General features: G+C 43.1%; 1 protein-coding gene across 1 annotated transcript in view; it reads left to right on the top strand.

Moving 5' to 3' along the window:
- The first annotated feature begins 513 nt into the window (after positions 1-513).
- The window catches only part of MAF (MAF bZIP transcription factor), a 680,268-nt gene continuing 665,792 nt past the window's right edge, over positions 514-14,989 (top strand). The window contains exon 1 of the mRNA XM_068161626.1: positions 514-616. The gene's annotated coding sequence lies outside the window, so the exon portion shown is untranslated. The remainder of the gene's footprint in view (positions 617-14,989) is intronic.

The raw sequence follows: 14,989 nt of genomic DNA, 5'->3' as shown, positions 1-14,989 counted from the left end.
CAGCCACATTCAAAAGTTCAATCAAGATAGCCAGAAACTAGTTGGTTGCCTGCCAATCACTGGTTAAAGTTAAAACACCTGTTTTAGTACCTCACCTATCTGCAGCACAGTGGCTAGCCTGAGGACGCAGCAGGCTGGAGGTGCTAATAAAAGGTGGGATTTGGGCTCTGAAACCAGCAAGGCTGCTTTCCTGCTCTGAGGTGTTCAGAGGTGAGGTATGGCATTAGAGTGCCCTGCCTGGCTGTAGTTGCCATCTTGGGAGAAAGAATGGATGCTGCTGGGCTCTTGGCAGTTTGTGTCGTTGTATATAATCATCAAGCCTGGACTAAACTGCCCTTGGACAGGAAGCTGCTAGAGAATTGGAGTGAAATTTACTGTTGATGTTTTTTGGACAAAAGCTGTATTTTCCAGGCCTTGAGTGTCCTGGGTGGTCTTTGATGAAAGTCCCAATTAAACTGCTGTCCAAAAAGGCAATCTTCAGTTTATGACACATTTATTATTTCTTCTCAGTTAGGTCCAGAAGTAAGAGTTCCAAGGAAATCTGCAAACACCACAGCAAGTGTATGCACCATTGAGAGAATTCTCTGCCTCTACTGATACCAGCTCATTTACTAGGGTAAGACTGCTTGGAGCAATTCTAGATGTGTCTCCTAAAGGCTTTTTATGAACTATACAGAAAGTTTGCAAAGTTATTTGTGAGAGTTAATGCGACCATTGCTGATAGAACTGTCGTGAGGGAAGTCTAGTGATGACAGAAGTGAGCACGAGGCAGGCTCCTTTTTGATTCGCTCTTGCAGTTATTCTGGAAAAGTCAAAAAATCCTGATTTCAGAGACAATTCAAAGCAATTGTAGAATTTATTCCACATCACAAACTCTTTGGAAAACTTCTGTGCTTCTATATGACTCTGGTTCTTTCCCTAAATACTGCCCCTTCTCCGTGGCAGCAGAATAATGCAGCCAGTGACTCCGAGACTGGATTAGCTGAAAGCCAACAGAAGGAGAGATTTGGTAGAGCCAGCCATTACTTGTCTGACAGAACTCAAGTTGCTGTAAATCTTCTGTCCAGTGTGAAAATTGAAAACTTGGTGGTTTGGTTTTTTGTTTGGTTGGGTTTTACAGTTACAATCATTGGTGTTAGTGAACTAGAGACTTTGGTATTGGTGCTAATCTTGTCTTGTTGTTAGCCCTTCTTTGTAGGCATCTTAAGATTGTGTATTGGGGTCTGAATCCAGAAATAGATTCAGTAGTAAACCTGAAAGCTTTTAGAGGTGGTACGTGGCCATTGTAAAGCTTTCTGGAAGGAGGAAGGATTTGTGCTAGAGTGCAGTGCTGGACTACATAACAATTCAGCCTCCCCAGCTGCATTCTTCCTGCATGTGTCTGTGTAACTTAGTGAAGCTTTAAATGTTTTAGTCACCTTTTTTCGCTCCCTGTCAGCCATCCAGTGAAAGGCATTATTTCAGGGTGGCTTTTCTGTAGCTAGAAAGCTTAGAAAAATGCCAGCAGAATGACCATTCTAAAGATAATGTTGAAGTAGTGTCAAAGCAGCTTCCTGTGACGGACTTCTGTAGTGCTCTTGGAACTGGCGAGCTCTTGAGTGAATGTAGTTATGCCTTTGACATGATGAGAGTGGAACCAGAAGCCCCAGTGAAATACTGTACGCTATCTTTCATGTGGTGAGAATGTTCCTGGGAGGTTTTACATGTAAATTAAAAAATAGCCATTGGCACATGGTTTCCAGGTAACCAAGGTATAAACAGGGGTACAGGCTCTCTAAACACAACTTGCATTACACCATCAATCATGATTTGTGGCATTCTGTGTTCTTTTTTGAGTGGACACTTCAGTCCATCGTCAGTAGCAGTGAGCTGTGATGTGAGGGCAGGAGCTACTGCCCAGTGCCAAATGTTGAAGGTACTTTTCAGTCTAATCCAGCTCCTTTCCCCCCCCTTTGTCTACTTTATTGACATTTTCTCCAAATAGAATACCTCATTTCTTGAAAGGGGAGTTTCACAGCTTACTGAGTAGGAGGATTTGTTTCCTTTGGGAAGTTCTTATCGTTTTTAGAAAGTGGCCCTTCAGACCCTGCCAATTATCAGAGTGCCTGAACAGGCCACAGGTAGGGGTAGTGTATCCTGGTGAAACCTTGAGCTCAGGGGAAGAAGTGAAGTGGGAAATTGGAGCACCAGAAGGTGATGGTTCTGTCCTGTGATAAACTCTGGAACATGGGAAGTTCCACCTCAGCACGAGAGAAAAAATTCTTGGCTATAAGGGTGCTGGAGCACTGGAACAGGCTGCTCAGAGAGCTGGTGGAGTCGCCTCTGGAGATTTTCAAGACCCATCTGGATGCATTCTGGTGTGACCTGCCCTAGGTGGTCCTGCTCTAGCAGGGGTGTTGGACTGGATGGGCTCCAGAGGTCTCTTCCAACCCCTACCCTTTTCTGATTCTTTGATGGACTTCCTTTTATCCTAACATATTTCCTAGGTTTTATGCAGTATCCAGGTTCAACTCCTCTCTTTGAGGCAGCTTTCCCATCTTATGATTGTCTGTAAGCCTGTATTGTACCCTATGTTTTGCCTGACTGTTTCCCAGTCTCTTCTTTTGTTGTTGTTTTACTTTGACTCATTAAATATTTAAGTGTATTGTCTTTTTTTTTTTTTTTTTTTTAATAAAAGTTTTCTCATCTCATGATGGCAAATTCCAAACTGCTGCCAGCTTCCTTAGGTACAGCAGCAACTATAAGAAAGTAAGTTGAGTAGTAATTCAGCCCTGAACTGGTACTGCAGTGTGTAAGTGGTGGTGCAGTGTGATGGTGTTTACAGATTTTCAGGCTGTGCTTCTCTTGCTCAAAGAAACAATCTGCTGTGGAATGAGTCTGTTTGACAGCATTTCGCAGTGTCTTCTTCCTCTTCTCTGACAAGTGAGTGTGAGCCCGTTCAGCTTGTGCAGCCCAAGGTTTTATACTCTGCTTGGAGACTCTCATATCAATACAGTAAACAGCTTTGGCTCTAGACAAAATCCTTGTGGCAAAAAATGTCAGTGATAGCTGCCCAACAAGTGTTGAAGGGACACCTCAGAGGGTCTGTCTTGCTCAGCCAGATTCCACTAAAATGTTGTTTCTGATGCCAGGCTAAGCTCACTGGAGTCACCATCATTGGGGGTCTTTAGGAGGAGACTTGAGGGGGTGTTTGGTGCCATGGTTTAGTTGATTAGATGGTGTTGGGTGATGGGTTGGACATGATGATCTTGAAGGTCTCTTCCAACTTGGTCTGGTCTATTCTGTTCTATTCTCTGGTTTGTTTTCAGCATGCTCACTGTGCAGGTGGAATGCAATTCAGGCAAGTAGAACGCAGGAGTTAGTCAATGCCAGTGTAGCTTCTAAAGTACAGAAGTAGAACTGCAGTGTGGTTTTGGTGCTAAGTTGTATCAAGTAGATATCATTTTATTTAGGAAATGAGCTTTTGACTGTAGGCTGGCAAGCTGTGTTCTGATGTTTGCTGTGATTTGCTTCTATGTCTTAATCCAGGGAACTTGATTTTCTTTTCAGTTGACAGCTTGCAGAGGGTTTAGCTGTGCTGACTTGACTGGATGTAGTTTTGAGTGAGTGGGAGAATGGAAATAGCTTCAAGGACTGCCAGGACAATGCTAGGACACCATCTCAGGTATTAATCCTGGCATGTGCCTAGCTGGCTGCCCACAGTGCCAGCTGAACTCTGTGTAGCTCAGGCTAGCTAAAATATTTGGTGCTGTACATTGAGTGTGAGTCTTCTTATGAGATATTTGGTTTTTTTCTCCCTCTGCTTATGGTGATGCAGCAATCATTGTCCTTGACAGCACATTGCTGGGAAGTGTGGCAAGCAAGTGGCTCAGCTGCTGAATGGTGGCATTGATGCTTTAGGGATGGTGTTTAAGTAGCATTTATTGGTCAAGCAAGACTGATGTGATGCAGAGCCAGGTGAGCCTAAATTCCATGCCTAAGGAAGATAAGCAAGGAGGTGAGGCTGGAGTTTGCCCCCCAGGTGCTGGGCATGTGGCAGCAGTCAGTTCCTTGTCATGATCCCTATGTGTGCACTCTGGCTCCTGATTGAAGCTGTTGCCTCTTGTGTAACTTCTAAAGCAAGTTTCTGTACCTTGTCCCTCTCATCCTGCATCACAATTAGTCCTGGTGAATGTTCTGTGACACAGCTGCCGCCGTGCCCCTCGTGCCTTCAGTGCACTTGACTCCTTGATGTGATGAAGGCAGAGCAGATAAAGGCTCTGAGAAAAATCAATACTTTGAAGAATGTCCTGAACATTTTTTACTGAGAATTTTGCAATTTCTGGGAAAGAACTCTGTCCTGCAGTGGCTCTTGCAGCTGAGTGAAGTGCTTTAATGTGACATTAGAAAGGCAGCCTTTTAGGATGCTTGCTAACTCATCAATGCCATGCTTGATGAATTTTCATTTTTGGTCAGCAGTACCTTTTAGGTCGGATTTAATCAGCCAGTTGTGCCACAATAATGGAATCCTTTCTCTGGCCTAGTTCTGTGCTAGAATGAACACGAGACAGTCTCAAGCTGTGCCAGGGGAAGTTTAGGCTTGAGGTGAGGAGGAAGTTCTTCCCAGAGAGAGTTGTTAGCCATTGGAATGTGCTGCCCAGGGAAGTGGTGGAGTCACCGTCCCTGGAGGTTCAAGAGGGGATTGGATGTGGCACTTGGTGCCATGGTTTGGTAGTCATGAGATCTTGGGTGACAGGTTGGACTTGATCTTTGAGGTCTTTTCCAACCATATTGGTTCTATTCTACATTAAGGCTTCAATATCTTAACCACAGGCTAGGTTTTCTAGAAAGCATACATAAGAAGTGAAATTATAAACTATTTGTGAATGTCTAGGTTGGTTAACCACTTTTTAGTAAAGAGCTTTGAAGCAAACCTGGATTTTTTTGTGCACCCTTTAAAATCCCAGCTGGGTCTAAATGGCCTTTAACAAAAAGCCAACCAAGGCTAAGAATCTGGGACAGTCTGGTACGGAGCTTCCACTCCTCCTCCACTTACACCTTCAGAACCTCTTAGGAAAAGCTGTGGTAACTTGGTAGTTAGTTAAGTACAACTGCTGCCATTTGTAGGGCATTTTCCTGCTCAGAGTTTGAGAGAACAGCATTTCTTTGTGGCTACCCAGAACATAATCCTACTTTGAAAACATTTGTGCTTGCTTTGGTGTTTGGTGCTGTACTGAGGAAAGAAGGATAGCCATTTGAGACAGGTAAGTCATACAGTACCTGTGAGGCTGAAATCCCAGTCTCCTTTCTCTGCACTCTGTTCTCTTCCCATCCAAATGGCAGCACTGTCTGGTTTTGAGAGTCAGTGCAGGTTTTTCTTCCAAGAGAAGAGCAAGTTGGTATTAATATTTATAATGCCTGAAGAGCACTGGATATGATGTAGTGGAGGTGAACCAAAGAGAGGTAGTATTTTCTAATGCACACACAAGTTCTTTGGTCAGATCCTGGACTCTGCCTACTTTTTTGAAGGCAGCACTTCCAGGGTGAATCAGAGCTGTGAGTATTCCAGACCAGTATCTTGTGCCTGACAGAATTCAGTATATTTTGGTTGTTACAGGCAGGTGAAAGACATTTTGCTACAGGGACTTTGAAAAATACCATTTTTCTGTGCTAAGGGTTCAGCTCATATTGGGGATCTTTAGTTCCTCAACCTCGTGGAGAACCAGGAGGTCTTGGCTTGTTAATGATGTGTTATGTGATCTTCAGCAAACCACTTCCTTGAGCCTCTGCTTTCCCTCCCACTCTCTCCTGTCAGTTTTCCAGAGCACAGGCCTTCTGCTATGTGCTTACTCAGTGTCTAGTACAATGGGGCCCTGATCTCTGTTGGGACCTCTGCTACCACTGTAGAAAATAAAAACAATCCTCAGAAATGGGGATGCAGGCTGGGAATTTCAAAAGGGCAGAAGAACGAGTCAGCTTTCATGGGCTCCTTTAAAAGTCAAAGCTTTGTGCTCAGAGGCTTAAGGCAATTCTCTGAGATCAGTCCTGTTGCTGTTGGCTTCGGTGATGTAGGACAGCACAACAGGCTCCAGAAGTCTTCCGTTATATCAGTCTGCCCTTTGAGATGTCACAAGGGAGATGTTTAGTGCAACAGATTGAACCTCAGATAAGGTTTCATGCTGTAATTACCAGAGGGATTTATTTGTCCAAATCTTTAAGAGCTGAGTGGAGAAATGCACGTACATCCCTTAAGAAAATGTGGGTGCAGTTTTCCCTCTCTAAGCTGAGCAAAGAACAAGCTGACATGTAAGTGCTCATGGGTAAAAAGCTATTTGTCAAAGTAAATATCCAGAGTTTCCCTGTGCCTAATATAAATATTAGGAATGCTTTTATATAATGGCTGTGAAGCCTGGAATTTTGTAGGTTTTCTAGCTGTGAATGTAAGCTAAATTAAACTGATAGTTTTAATTAAATCTGAATGGGCTGTGGTATTACACCACTTTAAAAGCCACTGGAGACACTCGAGCTGCATTTAAAGCCCAGCATTATAATTATTGATATCTACATTTATTATTGTGGTAACTGCACTTTAATGAATATGTTGAGTACTAAACAAAGCTGCAAAATCTAAACAGCCTTTTAAGAGCATGGTGATATCAGCTGCACTTAATTCCCTTGGTCATCCACTCTAGGTGAGCTTGCATACTAAAACTAAGCTTTAAAAGGTGATCAGGAGAAAGTGTAAAAGTTAAGGGACAAAAATGCAGTATTTTCCCTTGAAGTGAAATAACTGCTTGCAGATGTTGTCTTCTGATCTGCCTGCTGCTGTTTAAGGTGCTGCTGTACTTCCCACACTAGTCAGTTTATCTTGCAGTCTCTACTGTGTTTTCCTATGGGGTGTCCTAGAAAGGAGTAAGCACAGTTATAGTTCAATTCAGCAGTTCTTGGGTGCAGCACCATCTTTTCACCTGTTGGACTTAATGGTCTGACCTTTTTCAGCCCTGTGGGAACTGAATCCAGGCATGGTGGCAGGTGTGCCCTACCATGTAATGTGACCTAATACCAGTGTGAGACAGGGTAAAAGTCACTGCTACTCCAGACACTTCTCTTGCAATGCTTTGTTCCCAAAAGGAATTTCGTTGGGATCTCCCTGTGTTCATGAGGCTCCATCTATGTTGGCTGCACCCTGTGGTCACTTTCACTGCCTGTGCCTCACTTGGGATTTTCAGGGCATGTTTATTCATCTGGGAAAGAGTGGGCTGTGTCCTGCTTTCCCTGTGGTTGACATCTGTGTCTAGCTTCCTATTAAGTGAAGGAGCTGTAAGCTTTCAGGAGTGGCAAAAGGCAGTGTTTTACCAAATTCAGCCAGGAAGGCCAGCACCTCTGTGGGGATGTTGAATTGGCTGTGATCCCCTAGTTGAGATAGATTTCCCATATGAATTCTATGGGCTACTTGGCTGTTCCAGGGAAGGGACACCATCTCAAATGCAAAGCTGAGAAGCGTTTAAGATTTCCTTGTAGTAAACTGTTGGAGAGGTTCTTGGCATCATTTGGTTCCTAGCTAAGCTGCATCACCATCCTTGGGCAGCTGTAAGAACTGCCTTGCTCCTCAGTTTCATGATGTCCTCTTCCTCAGATGCAAACCAAGCTGTAGCAGGGTCCCAGAAGTGCCTTCCTGGGAGATTTTCCTGCGATTGTAATCGCCGCTGTAGGATTCTGTTACGCTCCTTTGACCATGCACACTGTAGAGGGGCTGAGACAGGGGGAAAGGATCTGACTGAAGGTTTTGGAGTAATTTTTGCAGAACCATATTGATTTCATCTCTATTAAATTCATTGAGTTTTCCCATAAGGGCTCTTTAATTTAACTGTAGCCGAAAAATGCTGCACAAATTACCTGGCAAGAATGCTATGGAGTTATAAGGCCTTCAGGCAGTCCCTTAAAGGCAAAGCAGTAAAGTTGGGTGAACTATTCACAGCCAGCAGTGGTTTTATTCGATGAGTTTACCACTTTGTCTGTTCACAGATTACTGACAAACAGCCACTGACTCTTTATGAATCTGTTCATTATCCCAGATTATTCAGGGCCTGGTTTATGCAATGCAGTTTTAGCTGCAGGGCTGCTGGCAGACTGATCCACACGTACAGTTTGAATACCACTGTTTGTAACTCTTACAGCAAAGCCCTATAAAGCTCAGGAGAGGCCTGGTGTTTTATTTCTGGGCACATCTATAAAACTTAGCAGAAAATTATATTCTAACCATAAAATTCTACAGCTTGGTTTAGAGTAGTTATAATTTTCTAGTGATTTCTGTATGTTTTTAGTAGCATTTATGTAAAAAGTGTTTTCATCGTTTCTGAGAGCAGAGGGTTGATAATATGGATGTGTGTGAGTTTTAGGGAATTGTCCTGTTTTATCCTTGAGTTTGGTTTCAGTGCAGTTATGCTGAGGACCTTTTTTTTTGCTATTGGAGTGTAATTGAGTATCAACCTCTGCTTGATTCTGGCCACCATTAATACTAAAATTAAAGCCAAGCCATATAGGAAGGGACTGCCTAATACACAGGTGCATGGGATTTCTTGGTCCTTTTGGTTGGAATTAAATACCCATGTCTATGGTGACTCCTAAAGGAATGAGGTTTCATTAGTGAGAATCAAGCTCCACTCAAATTCCAAAACATCCCTGAACTTCAGAAGTGTTTTCTTGGGTTCAGATGTGCACCTTTGAAGTGGTAGGACATTCGGACTCTACTCCAACACTGGTGTTGTTCCACTGAGATAAACAACTTGGGCTCTTTGCTTAAAGGAATTGAAAATACAGGAATCTCTTTGGATAGGCTCTGTTGACTTCAATTTGTTACATTCATACTATTTGTAGAACGTGTTCACCACAGGTGCAGGTCCATAGAGAAGGATTTAGTTCTTGACAAACTTGGTAGACAAGGCCATTAAAAGTCTTTAATTTATAAGTGTGCATAAGGACCTGGTGCTTCACCTGGTGGCTTTCCAGGCATCTCCTTTTCATGCAGTGGTAATGTTGCTAAATACCACATTGCTGGTTTAACTAGGAGTCATAGTTTAAGGAAATCTCCTTAGAAGCCCTGCCCAGGTAAGGAGCTGGGTGGTCTGCGGCCGCACCACCATATGAGAAGGGTGGGTTGTGGGCTTTGCTGCTTCTGCTTCTTGTACTTGCCAGTGTTTCTTTTATCCTACCTGAAGCACTAATGTCCAGTGATCTGTTGAATGGAAACAGGATGTTAGTCGATGTGCTGTCTCTGTCACTCTGGAGCAGAGACGTCCCGAGCCAGTCAGCTATAAAAAGAAGGCAGGCGTCGGGAGGTGACATTTCTCTAACGCGTCGGTGTTCCTGTAAGACATCATAAAATATTCAGTGTCTGAGCAGATGGATATAGCCACAATCCCTCTGAAGTCGTTATTTTAAGGATGTGGATTATACTGGATTAATAGGCCAGTCGCTTGGCAGAGTTGAAGTTTTTGGTGTTTTGACTTGTAGAGCCAGCTGTAATTTGCAGTGATTTAGCTGTAAATTACACCACTTACAAAAGATGAAAATTGACTTCTAAAATATGGATTATGTTTTTATTTTTCAGTTCCTTTAATGAAAATTCTATTTCTAGATAATTCTAAGAACCTTAATTCTTTTAGCTGCCAAAGTGTTTCCTCTGGGCTAAATTCTGACAGATACTTAGGATTACCAGTTTCACATGTAATGGATAAAAGATGGTGAGAGGCTATGGAAGAGAGAGCTGTTGTTAATGAACATCAGTTTTCAGCAGTGGGGCTGAAGACTTAAACATCTTGACACCTGTGAAGGAAGCATTACTTGTCATGATAAATCATGCAGTCTTTCACTGCACTACTTAGCAACACTGGAATTCTGATGAAGTTAATGGTGTATTCTGGGTTGGAAGGAAGGAACAGAGGTTGCACTGTGACCCCCAGCACCCACAATGCAAAACAATAATATTAATAGTATCTATTCCTTGATTTAGTCTTGGAAGCTGGTACATACTACCTGAGTTCTTCTCTGAAATAGACTTGAAAATTCATTAAAAGGACCTGAGATGGTTACAGGAATCCTCCCTTCCATTTTAAAGAAACAAGGCATATAAAGGAAAACTTTTATTAGCCTGAGCCATAGAAGTGGAGAAACACTGACTTGGAGCACCAGCATAAGCCTGTGATAGTCAGAGTCTTCAGAAAAAACCTTTTGAGAGCTTTTTGCTTATTGGGATACTGTGTGCAATCATTTCTGCACCGTTCAGAGGAGGGCCACAAAGATGAAACTCCTCTGCTATGAGGATAGGATGAGGGAGCTGGGGGTGTTCAGCCAGAGAAGAGAAGACTCAGGGGGAACCTTAGAGCTGCCTTCCAGTATCTGAAGGCATCCTACAGGAAGGCTGGAGGAGGACTTTTCTTAAGGGTGTCTAGCAACAGGACAAGGGGAATGGTTTGAAGATGCAGGAGAGTAGGGTTAGGCTGGATCTTAGGAAGAAGTTCTTCAGTACAAACATGATGACTCTGGAATAGGTTTCCCAGGAAGGCTGTGGATGCCTCCTCCTTGGAGGTGTTCAAGGCCAGACTGAATGAGGCCTTGAGCAGCCGAGACTAGTTGAGAGCTGTCTCTGCCCATGCAAGGGTGAGATCTGTTTTAGCTTACGGGAAAACAAGTTTGGATGGATCAGTTTCCTACCCACTGCAGTTAAAAAGAATGTTAAAGAGATTTCATCAGCATTAGCACACAGCATTTGTAATAAAGTTATTGCTAAAATCTCAACAGTCACTAGGCAATGCTGTTTGAACTCTCACAGTCACCTTTTGCACTTAGCATGGGAATAACTGCAGCCTCTCAAACCACAGCGTGTCATGGTGCCCACATTCTCGAGAGCTGGTGTGTCATCCTCCAAGCTGTTACACTTGAGTGGTTAACAGTTGTGTTAAGCAGATGTGTTTGGTAATCTGGTAGATGATTGCAATAAGAATATGGTACCTTTCCCATCACATGCTCCTGAGAACTTCTCTCAATTCAGATTTAATATTAATATGGTTTCAGAGATAGCAGTTCTGGGGGGAGGGAAGCAGGCATGGCTCATTTACATGGCTGTACATAAAATAGTTTTACTGCATAGTTAATGCTTCTCAAGTTAATGTATATTACCTTGAGTAGACTGTTTAGGCACTTGAAGAAAACCCATAAAAAGACTTAATCTCAGATATTGATCTCTTGAGATCAGAAGATGATAATGTGTAGCCAGACTATGGAATGATAACATGTTAAGGTCAGTCATGGAGAAACCATATCTTATCCTGTGAGTTTACAAGGCGTTTACTGAATCTACTTTTGTTGTTCAGTGTGACTAAATAAACAGCTGTCTTGTGCCTTTCTTTTTGTTTGTGGGTTTTTGGTTTTTTCTTAGAGTATTTAACAGGACTGAGGTGTGTTTGTGCCTTTGCTGTATGAAGCTAACTGCAAACCTGCACTTGGCCTTCAGCCAGTCTTTAGTAAAATGTCTGGAAATAAATGTGTTAGAAACTGATGTATTTCTGTCAGGGCAATGTTCTATCACTTGTTTTTCACTGTGTGTTTTGAACTTAATCTCTGCTGCATGCTGCTTCAGGTATCTTAACCCCAAATCCCATGGCTTGTTGAAGTGTTTGAGCCCTACACCTGACCTGTCATTGTAATAGTCTGACATTCCCTATCAGTGTAGGTGTCCTTCGGCGCCCAAGCGTGACTTAAGGTGTCAACGATAAGGATGTTTCACTTGTACTCAGCAAAGAATTCTATGTGCCAATCTGCAGGCCTGATCCAGAGCACCAGGTAGTGATCTTGCTGTGCATTAAATGTCTGAGATGCTGAGTGTTCAGTGTTGTCAAGGGCTTACCTAAAGTGAAGAGCACAGTGGAAAACATGCCAGTGCTTTGTTTTGCTGTTATTTTTTCAAGTCCTCAAGGAAGATTATTTGCAATGTCCTTGCATGCCCTTTAGCTTCTCTACATGATCTTTTGGCCATTTTTGTCAAATGAATATGCCTTTTCCTCATCCTGGTGAAGAGTGTCTTTCAGCCTTGTAAATGTTATGATAATGTGAAGCTCTTAGTGAGACTAGCAGGCAGCATCTGGAAGCACTAGAAAAAGGCATTAAAATGGCTGAAGACACCTACCCCTTCTTGGTCCCACCTCAGCGTGAGAAGATAAAAATCTGGCACTTGGACGGCACCATGGCAGGTCTTGTGGAAGTGTCCTTGTGAGTTACGACTCGTGTTGTGTAGCAGGGATGCCAGCAGGGACTGCTGATCCTCTCAGCTCTGTCTGCAATAAGGAACTTTCACAGGGGTGTGACACATTTTAGCAGCACATCTGCAAGAGGGCAACAAAAACCTGCCATTGTTGTCTTATTCTGTTTCCTGTGCTTTCCACGTGCGATCCAGAAAGCTGCCTTGGTTTAGAGTCTTTGCCTGGAATATATTTCACTTGAGAGCCCAGCTTCATGAAAACACTGCTGCTTCTGCCTCTGGGCTCAAGCACCAGAAAACTCAGGCTCCAGGACTGGGACTGGTGGGAACCTCTGCCACTGAAAGGAAATGGTGTGCAGCTAGCATCTGTGTCTGATTTAGGTGCTGAGCCCCCAGCACCTCATCCTTTGGGATGCCTAGGCTAGTTGGGCTATGTGGCCTTTTGACACCTGCCTCCACTGATAAAACCACCCACCAAAACCAGACCTCTGAGGGCCAGACCTCCTCTCTGAACTGCTGTGCTGAATTGATTTCCTTGTGCTCCCTCCTGCTGTGTGCTGGTATAAACAGGAAGATCAGGGCTTGTGTGTGTTCCCTTGCATCTTGCGCTGGTTATGCTTCTTGCAACTGTTGCTGACTTTGGCTTCTTGTGTGCCAACACAGACTGTGAAATGTAACCAAGTTGTTGTATGTTATTGCTCCCTGGCTTCAGCTGCTGGCTGCTTGTCTTTGAAATAGAGACTGAGAGACAGTTCATCAGGCCATCCCTTGCCACTCCAGTCTTAGTTGGAAATGGAATCCCCCTTCTCCCTACACCCATCACCTCTGGAAGCCAATCCAAACAAATTTTCACTCACCATCATATCTTTCCTAAACACCTGATCTGTCTTTGCTGCCCTCTGATGTACCTTTCTGGGTTTTTATTCTCCCCTGAGCTAAATGAGAATGGAGTATTGTGAAGTTAGACTTTATTCCTCACAAAATTCCTAAGCAACCTTATCAGATCCTGCGCCTTTATTTATAGCTTTCAGTGTCTCTCATCTTTGCCTCTTTGTTCTGTACCTGGATGGTTTTCTCTGGAAATCTCTCTGCTAAGGAAGTAAATTCCTGGTGAGAAATACTGAGCAGATTCTACCATCAGTTTTCCCAACTCCATGCCTCAAGGAGCCCAGACTCTGGGGCTGATTTCCAAGGGGCCCTACTTTCATCGTTCTGGACATGATTTGTCAGAGGAGCTTTGTTCCTGTTTTGACACTGGAGTGATTAGCCAGGCTTTTCCCAAGCGCTCAACAGATACCTGGGAGTTCAGCTCTTTTATAACCAGCACTTCTGTATCCATCATGTGAAAATTCATGCTCCTGTTTCTAACAGACTAGAAAATGTGGATGGGGATGTATCTGGCAACTAGTAAGTGACTCATCTGATAGAAGTAACATCTATCTGTCGAAGTCGCCGCCAGCTCACCCAGAATATACTTCTGGTAATGCTTCCTGCAGAGATGTGCTAAGCTTCTGGAAGTGCCTGTTCATGGTGTGTCTTTTTGGAGTTATTTATAGGTATTTTCAGAATTCAGTTATGTTTGCATGAATTTTGTCCTTTGGCAGTTACCTTCCCTTCAGAAATCTCAATCATGGAAATGTTTGGGAAGTTTGTCAGTGAAATCCATGCAAGTTCCTTCAATTAAGGAAATGTTGGTAGGAGATTTTCAGGAGTAATTTCAGTGAGGAAATACCTGCTGTTTGCTTTCCAGTTCTGCTTCAAGTCAGTGTGTCAGACACTGAAGCTACATGACCAAGGAAAGCCAAAGAGCTTAAAATCTGAGTCACACTTACTGGTGGCTTTCTTTTTAATCTTTCTCTAGTCTTTGATGAAATCTCCTAAAGATCAGTAACATCCTTGGGAATGTGAATTAGGATTAGAAAAGTTTTCCTTAGTGAGGGAAGATACTGCTTATACTTTGTTATTTTTTTCCTGTTTAAAATCTTCCATTTCTTCAGAAACAGTGAAACCAGCCTTGATAAAGTAGCCCTGAGCTGTAGGAAACCTCCTCTTCTTGAACAACCTTTTTGCCATGGTTTCTGCTTCCTCTTTTTACTAAATAGAGTTTTAAAGATCTGTAACCATCAAGGACTTGCTGTTTGTCAGCTGATGGCCTGTTTCCTTGTTTTGAATGAAAGGAGAAATCTCAGTCCTTCAGTGGGGCTGCAAAAAAAGAGTTCATCTATCAAGGCAATTCAGAGTCTTCTCACTGGGTATGTGGTGAGCTCATGCCAGTTAGGAAAGCTGCTACTTAGTGGTAATCAGTATGAAAGATACTTCACTTCTCCATCTCTAAGCCTCTCAGGAAACACTTGGACCTTCTCAAACTGGAAAAAATGTTCCCTGGAATACTGGAGAGAGTGCTGAGACATGCCTGAAATCAAGGCTTACTGAAGCAGAGTCTATCTAACATGGAGATACTGAGGTTTGTATTCCTGTAAGGAGGATATATTGTTGTGTGGCTTTTAAGGACAGAAAAACTGAAGTTGCTGTTTGTTAATGTGGAATTTTCTGTGCTTTTCCTGCCCTCCCCCCAAGTTGGTTGTGCTCTGTATTTGGAAGAAAAGGCAGTCCAAAAAATTCAAACTGAGACCAAATTCTCTACTTCAGAATGTGATTAAAGAGTCATATTTCCCCAAACAGCCATGTCACAAGATGCCAAGTACAGAAGGCATTAATCATCTGTACCTTATCTTGGTGAGAGACCATCTTCAA

This window comes from Melanerpes formicivorus, unplaced genomic scaffold (genome assembly GCF_026170545.1).
Source record: "Melanerpes formicivorus ecotype bairdi unplaced genomic scaffold, bMelFor1.0.p_v2 SCAF_59, whole genome shotgun sequence".
Classification (NCBI taxonomy): Eukaryota; Metazoa; Chordata; class Aves; order Piciformes; family Picidae; genus Melanerpes; species Melanerpes formicivorus.
Note: the sequence above shows the minus strand (reverse complement) of the source record. Positions and strands in the feature narration are given on the sequence as shown.